Source organism: Amblyraja radiata, unplaced genomic scaffold (genome assembly GCF_010909765.2).
Source record: "Amblyraja radiata isolate CabotCenter1 unplaced genomic scaffold, sAmbRad1.1.pri scaffold_1038_ctg1, whole genome shotgun sequence".
In the NCBI taxonomy this organism is placed as follows: domain Eukaryota; kingdom Metazoa; phylum Chordata; class Chondrichthyes; order Rajiformes; family Rajidae; genus Amblyraja; species Amblyraja radiata.
In genome coordinates, this window is record NW_022630220.1 from 19,957 (window position 1) to 27,040 (window position 7,084).

Genomic DNA, 7,084 nt, shown 5'->3' on the forward strand with positions numbered 1-7,084 from the left:
ACTCCTGACACCATGTGTTGTTTCACGTTTTTCCCTCTCACATCGGTTGTTTCGACAATAATCGGCCAGGGTTGCTTTAAACGAACGTTTATTGAGCAGGAGTCTTCACACAGGTTAACAACCCGGCAAAGAGTCAATATATCTCGAATGAAGTTTTTTATTTTAATAAATTTTTCCATTCTTCTTTAACTAACTTTTTGCTTTTTTTTTTTTTTACTTCTCTTTCTTTTCTTTCTTTACTTCATCTATCTCTTTAGTTCTATCTAGTTTTTTTTTTTAAAAAGGAAGAAAAAGGCAAAAGGTATTGGAAACAATGTAATAATAATTGACAATATTATCAATTTAAAAATGTAAGACTGTAATGATGTAAATAGGTTATGTACATATCTCCAATAAAAAATATTTTCAAAAAAACAAAAAACAAAGAGTCAAGCTCTCTGCCCTTAATTGCAATGCTTTTTATATGTTAATGCCACTGTTTAACACCTCCCACATTCCCCAATCAAAGAACCGACACGTACGCAAAATACAGGAAACCAAGTATGTACATATAAGGAGATGTTAGAGGAACCACACTAGATCTCAGACCAGTACATTCCTTAGTCCCGCCACCTCCAACGTGACCCCACCACTCGCCACATCTTCCCATCTCCCCCCATGTCTGCCTTCCGCAAAGACCGCTCCCTCCGCAACTCCCTCGTCAATTCTTCCCCTTCCCTCCCGCACCACCCCCTCCCCGGGCACTTTCCGTTGCAACCGCAAGAGATGCAACACCTGTCCCTTCACCTCCCCCCCCCCTCGACTCCATTCAAGGACCCAAGCAGTCGTTCCAGGCGCGACAAAGGTTCACCTGTATCTCCTCCAACCTCATCTACTGCATCCGCTGCTCTAGATGTCGGCTGATTTACATCGGGGAGACCAAGCGTAGGTTGGGCGATCGTTTCGCCGAACACCTCCGCTCACAGTCCGCGATAACCTACCTGAACTCCCGGTGGCTCAGCACTTCAACTCCCCCTCCCATTCCCAATCCGACCTCTCTGTCCTGGGTCTCCTCCATTGCCAGAGTGAGCAACAGCGGAAATTGGAGGAACAGCACCTCATATTCCGTCTGGGGACCTTGCGTCCGGGTGACATGAACATTGAATTCTCCCAGTTTTGCTAGCCCTTGCTGTCTCCTCCCCTTCCTTAACCCTCTAGCTGTCTCCTCCCTCCCTCCCATCCGCCCGCCCTCGGGCTCCTCCTCCTCCCCTTTTCCTTCCTTCTCCCCCCCACCCCCCATCAGTCTGAAGAAGGGTTTCGGCCCGAAACGTTGCCTATTTCCTTCGCTCCATAGATGCTGCTGCACCCGCTGAGTTTCTCCAGCAATTTTGTGTACCTTCGATATTCCAGCATCTGCAGTTCCTTTTTGAACACATTCCTTAGTCTTCCTGGTGAGGGGGATTGTGTATTCCTCAATCTTGTCAGACGGGGCGGGTGATCCCCTATTCATGACTATGCAGTAACTACAAGACAATGTGTCTTCCCTTCCTGAAACCTGCAGCCTAAGTTCCAGCAAGTCTGGTCAGCAGCCATCTTATGCTCTATTTCAGTCGACCTGGTCAACCATTTTACCTTTACAGAACAATCTTACAGCGTTGATTCAGGATTTCCATTCACACCGCCATCCCAGGGATCAATCTGGTGAAACTACACTGCCTCAATCACAAGGATGTCCTTCCTCAAATTAAGAGACCAAAACTGTACACAATACTCCAGGTGTGGTCTCACCAGGGCCCTGTACAACTGCAGAAGGACCTCTTTGCTCCTAGACTCGACTCCTCTTGTTATGAAGGCCAACAGGCCAAAACTGCACACAATACTCCAGGTGTGGTCTCACCAGGGCCCTGTACAACTGCAGAAGGACCTATTGGCTCCTGTACTCAACTCCTCTTGTTATGAAGGCCAACAGGCCAAAACTGCACACAATACTCCAGGTGTGGTCTCACCAGGGCCCTGTACAACTGCAGAAGGACCTCTTTGCTCCTGTACTCAACTCCTCTTGTTATGAAGGCCAACAGGCCAAAACTGCACACAATACTCCAGGTGTGGTCTCACTCAGGGCCCTGTACAACTGCAGAAGGACCTCTTTGCTCCTATACTCAACTCCTCTTGTTATGAAGGTCAACAGGCCAAAACTGCACACAATACTCCAGGTGTGGTCTCACCAGGGCCCCGTACAACTGCAGAAGGACCTATTGGCTCCTGTACTCAACTCCTCTTGTTATGAGCAAGCAAGCGAGAATTTCATTGTCCTATCTGGGACAATAGACAACAGGTGCAGGAGTGGAGGCCATTCGGCCCTTCAGAGCCAGCACCGCCATTCAATGTGATCACGGCTGATCATCCACAATCAGTTCCCCGTTCCTGCCTTCTCCCCATACCCCCTGAAGAGGGATGTGGGAAGAAGAGCCCTATCTGGGTTTGGACACGCTAGAGGCGGGAAACATGTCTACACCTGGAGTATTGTGTGCAGTTTTGGCCTGTTGGCCTTCATAACAAGAGGAGTTGAGTCTAGGAGCAAAGAGGTCCTTCTGCAGTTGTACAGGGCCCTGGTGAGACCACACCTGGAGTATTGTGTACAGTTTTGGTCCCCTAATTTGAGGAAGGACATTCTTGCTATTGAGGGAGCCCAGCGTAGGTTCACCAGGTTAATTCCCGGGATGGCGGGACTGTCATATGCTGAGAGAATGGAGCGGCTGGGCTTGTACACTCTGTGGAGTTTAGAAGGATGAGAGGGCATCTCATTGAAACATATATGAGATTATTAAGGGTTTGGACACGCTAGAGGCAGGAAACATGTTCCCGATGTTGGGGGAGTCCAGAACCAGGGGCCACACACACACACACACACACAGTTTAAGAATAAGGGGTCGGCCATTTAGAACGGAGACGAGGAAACACTTTTCCACCCAGAGAGTTGTGAGTCTGTGGAATTCTCTGCCTCAGAGGGCGGTGGAGGCCGGTTCTCTGGAGAGAATTCTTTCAAGAGAGAGCTAGATAGGGCTCTTAAAGATAGCGAGAGAGAGTCAGGGGATATGGGGAGAAGGCAGGAACGGGGAACTGATTGTGGATGATCAGCCGTGATCACATTGAATGGCGGTGCTGGCTGGAAGGGCCGAATGGCCTCTACTCCTGCACCTGTTGTCTATTGTCTTCCGAACAGTCTGACTGTCCTCCAGATTAGATTTTATCTCAGGTAGACAAAAATGCTGGAGAAACTCAGCGGGTCAGGCAGCACCTCTGGAGCGAAGGAATAGGTGACGTTTCGGGTCGAGACCCTTCTTCAGATTGATGTGGGGGTGCGGGGGGGGGTGGTACCAGGACAGAAAGGTCGGATTGGGAATGGGAGGGGGAGTTGAAGTGCTGAGCCCCCTCCAACCACAACGTGCCCTGCCTGAGCTAACAGAATGGGTCGACTGGACGTATCCCCTGGAGTTTAGAAGGATGAGAGGGCATCTCATTGAAACATATATGAGATTATTAAGGGCTTGGACACGTTAGAGGCAGGAAACATGTTCCCGATGTTGGGGGAGTCCAGAACCAGGGGCCACACACACACACACAGTTTAAGAATAAGGGGTCGGCCATTTAGAACGTAGATGAGGAAACACTTTTCCACGTACAGTTTTGGTCTCCTAATCTGAGGAAAGACATTCTTGCCATAGAGGGAGTACAGAGAAGGTTCACCAGACTGATTCCTGGGATGTCAGGACTTTCATATGAAGAAAGACTGGATAGACTCGGCTTGTACTCGCTAGAATTTAGAAGATTGAGGGGGGATCTTATAGAAACTTACAAAATTCTTAAGGGGTTGGACAGGCTAGATGCAGGAAGATTGTTCCCGATGTTGGGGAAGTCCAGGACAAGGGGCCACACACACAGTTTAAGGATAAGGGGGAAATCTTTTAGGACCGAGATGAGAAAAACATTTTTTTTCACACACAGAGAGTGGTGAATCTGTGGAATTCTCTGCCACAGAAGGTAGTTGAGGCCACACAGTTCATTGGCTATATTTAAGAGGGAGTTAGATGTGGCCCTTGTGGCTAAAGGGATCAGGGGGTATGGAGAGAAGGCAGGTACAGGATACTGAGTTGGATGATCAGCCATGATCATATTGAATGGCGAATGGTGTAGGCTCGAAGGGCCCAATGGCCTCTACTCCTGCACCTATTGTCTATGTTTCTATGTTTCTCTCCCTCGCTCTCCTTTCACCGTACCTCAGTTACCAACTCAACGAAAATAATTTAGACTTCCGAAACGTCGGGAAAAGGCAAATACCTGGATCAAGGAGTCGACAGATCGGAGAACGGGACGAGGATTTGACACGTCTTGTAGCTGTGAGCTGGTCAACGCAAACCTACGTCAACGGAGAAAGTGCTTGGGTTACAATCGACAATAGACAACAGGTGCAGGAGTAGAGGCCATTCGGCCCCTTCCAGCCAGCACCGCCATTCAATGTGATCACGGCTGATCATCCACAATCAGTTCCCCGTTCCTGCCTTCTCCCCATATCCCCTGACTCTCTCTCGCTATCTTTAAGAGCCCTATCTAGCTCTCTCTTGAAAGAATTCTCTCCAGAGAACCGGCCTCCACCGCCCTCTGAGGCAGAGAATTCCACAGACTCACAACTCTCTGGGTGGAAAAGTGTTTCCTCGTCTCCGTTCTAAATGGCCGACCCCTTATTCTTAAACTGTGTGTGTGTGTGTGTGTGTGTGGCCCCTGGTTCTGGACTCCCCCAACATCGGGAACATGTTTCCTGCCTCTAGCGTGTCCAAACCCTTAATAATCTCATATATGTTTCAATGAGATGCCCTCTCATCCTTCTAAACTCCACAGAGTGTACAAGCCCAGCCGCTCCATTCTCTCAGCATATGACAGTCCCGCCATCCCGGGAATTAACCTGGTGAACCTACGCTGGGCTCCCTCAATAGCAAGAATGTCCTTCCTCAAATTAGGGGACCAAAACTGCACACAATACTCCAGGTGTGGTCTCACCAGGGCCCTGTACAACTGCAGAAGGACCTCTTTGCTCCTAGACACAACTCCTCTTGTTATGAAGGCCAACAGGCCAAAACTGCACACAATACTCCAGGTGTGGTCTCACCAGGGCCCTGTACAACTGCAGAAGGACCTCTTTGCTCCTGTACTCAACTCCTCTTGTTATGAGCAAGCAAGCAAGAATTTCATTGTCCTATCTGGGACAATAGACAACAGGTGCAGGAGTGGAGGCCATTCGGCCCTTCAGAGCCAGCACCGCCATTCAATATGATCACGGCTGATCATCCACAATCAGTACCCCGTTCCTGCCTTCTCCCCATACCCCCTGAAGAGGGATGTGGGAAGAAGAGCCCTATCTGGGTTTGGACACGCTAGAGGCGGGAAACATGTCTATACCTGGAGTATTGTGTGCAGTTTTGGCCTGTTGGCCTTCATAACAAGAGGAGTTGAGTACAGGAGCAAAGAGGTCCTTCTGCAGTTGTACAGGGCCCTGGTGAGACCACACCTGGAGTATTGTGTACAGTTTTGGTCCCCTAATTTGAGGAAGGACATTCTTGCTATTGAGGGAGCCCAGCGTAGGTTCACCAGGTTAATTCCCGGGATGGCGGGACTGTCATATGCTGAGAGAATGGAGCGGCTGGGCTTGTACACTCTGTGGAGTTTAGAAGGATGAGAGGGTATCTCATTGAAACATATATGAGATTATTAAGGGTTTGGACACGCTAGAGGCAGGAAACATGTTCCCGATGTTGGGGGAGTCCAGAACCAGGGGCCACACACACACACACACAGTTTAAGAATAAGGGGTCGGCCATTTAGAACGGAGACGAGGAAACACTTTTCCACCAGAGAGTTGTGAGTCTGTGGAATTCTCTGCCTCAGAGGGCGGTGGAGGCCGGTTCTCTGGAGAGAATTCTTTCAAGAGAGAGCTAGATAGGGCTCTTAAAGATAGCGAGAGAGAGTCAGGGGATATGGGGAGAAGGCAGGAACGGGGAACTGATTGTGGATGATCAGCCGTGATCACATTGAATGGCGGTGCTGGCTCGAAGGGCCGAATGGCCTCTACTCCTGCACCTGTTGTCTATTTTCTTCCGAACAGTCTGACTGTCCTCCAGATTATATTTTATCTCAGGTAGACAAAAATGCTGGAGAAACTCAGCGGGTGAGGCCGAACCTCTGGAGCGAAGGAATAGGTGACGTTTCGGGTCGAGACCCTTCTTCAGATTGATGTGGGGGTGCGGGGGGGGGGTGGTACCAGGACAGAAAGGTCGGATTGGGAATGGGAGGGGGAGTTGAAGTGCTGAGCCCCCTCCAACCACAACGTGCCCTGCCTGAGCTAACAGAATGGGTCGACTGGACGTATCCCCTGGAGTTTAGAAGGATGAGAGGGCATCTCATTGAAACATATATGAGATTATTAAGGGCTTGGACACGCTAGAGGCAGGAAACATGTTCCCGATGTTGGGGGAGTCCAGAACCAGGGGCCACACACACACACACACACACAGTTTAAGAATAAGGGGTCGGCCATTTAGAACGTAGATGAGGAAACACTTTTCAACGTACAGTTTTGGTCTCCTAATCTGAGGAAAGACATTGTTGCCATAGAGGGAGTACAGAGAAGGTTCACCAGACTGATTCCTGGGATGGCAGGACTTTCATATGAAGAAAGACTGGATAGACTCGGCTTGTACTCGCTAGAATTTAGAAGATTGAGGGGGGATCTTATAGAAACTTACAAAATTCTTAAGGGGTTGGACAGGCTAGATGCAGGAAGATTGTTCCCGATGTTGGGGAAGTCCAGAACAAGGGGCCACACACACAGTTTAAGGATAAGGGGGAAATCTTTTAGGACCGAGATGAGAAAAACATTTATTTTCACACACAGAGAGTGGTGAATCTGTGGAATTCTCTGCCACAGAAGGTAGTTGAGGCCACACAGTTCATTGGCTATATTTAAGAGGGAGTTAGATGTGGCCCTTGTGGCTAAAGGGATCAGGGGGTATGGAGAGAAGGCAGGTACAGGATACTGAGTTGGATGATCAGC

At 49.2% G+C, this 7,084-nt stretch overlaps 1 long non-coding RNA gene across 1 annotated transcript; it reads right to left on the reverse strand.

The window, feature by feature from the left end:
* Positions 1–601: 601 nt before the first annotated feature.
* On the reverse strand, positions 602–4,398 carry LOC116969693. Its single transcript, XR_004410900.1, has 3 exons — positions 4,318–4,398; positions 2,599–2,603; positions 602–612 (listed from the first exon to the last, which is right to left on the reverse strand). It is a non-coding gene; the product is annotated as an uncharacterized LOC116969693 (long non-coding RNA).
* Positions 4,399–7,084: the final 2,686 nt, after the last annotated feature.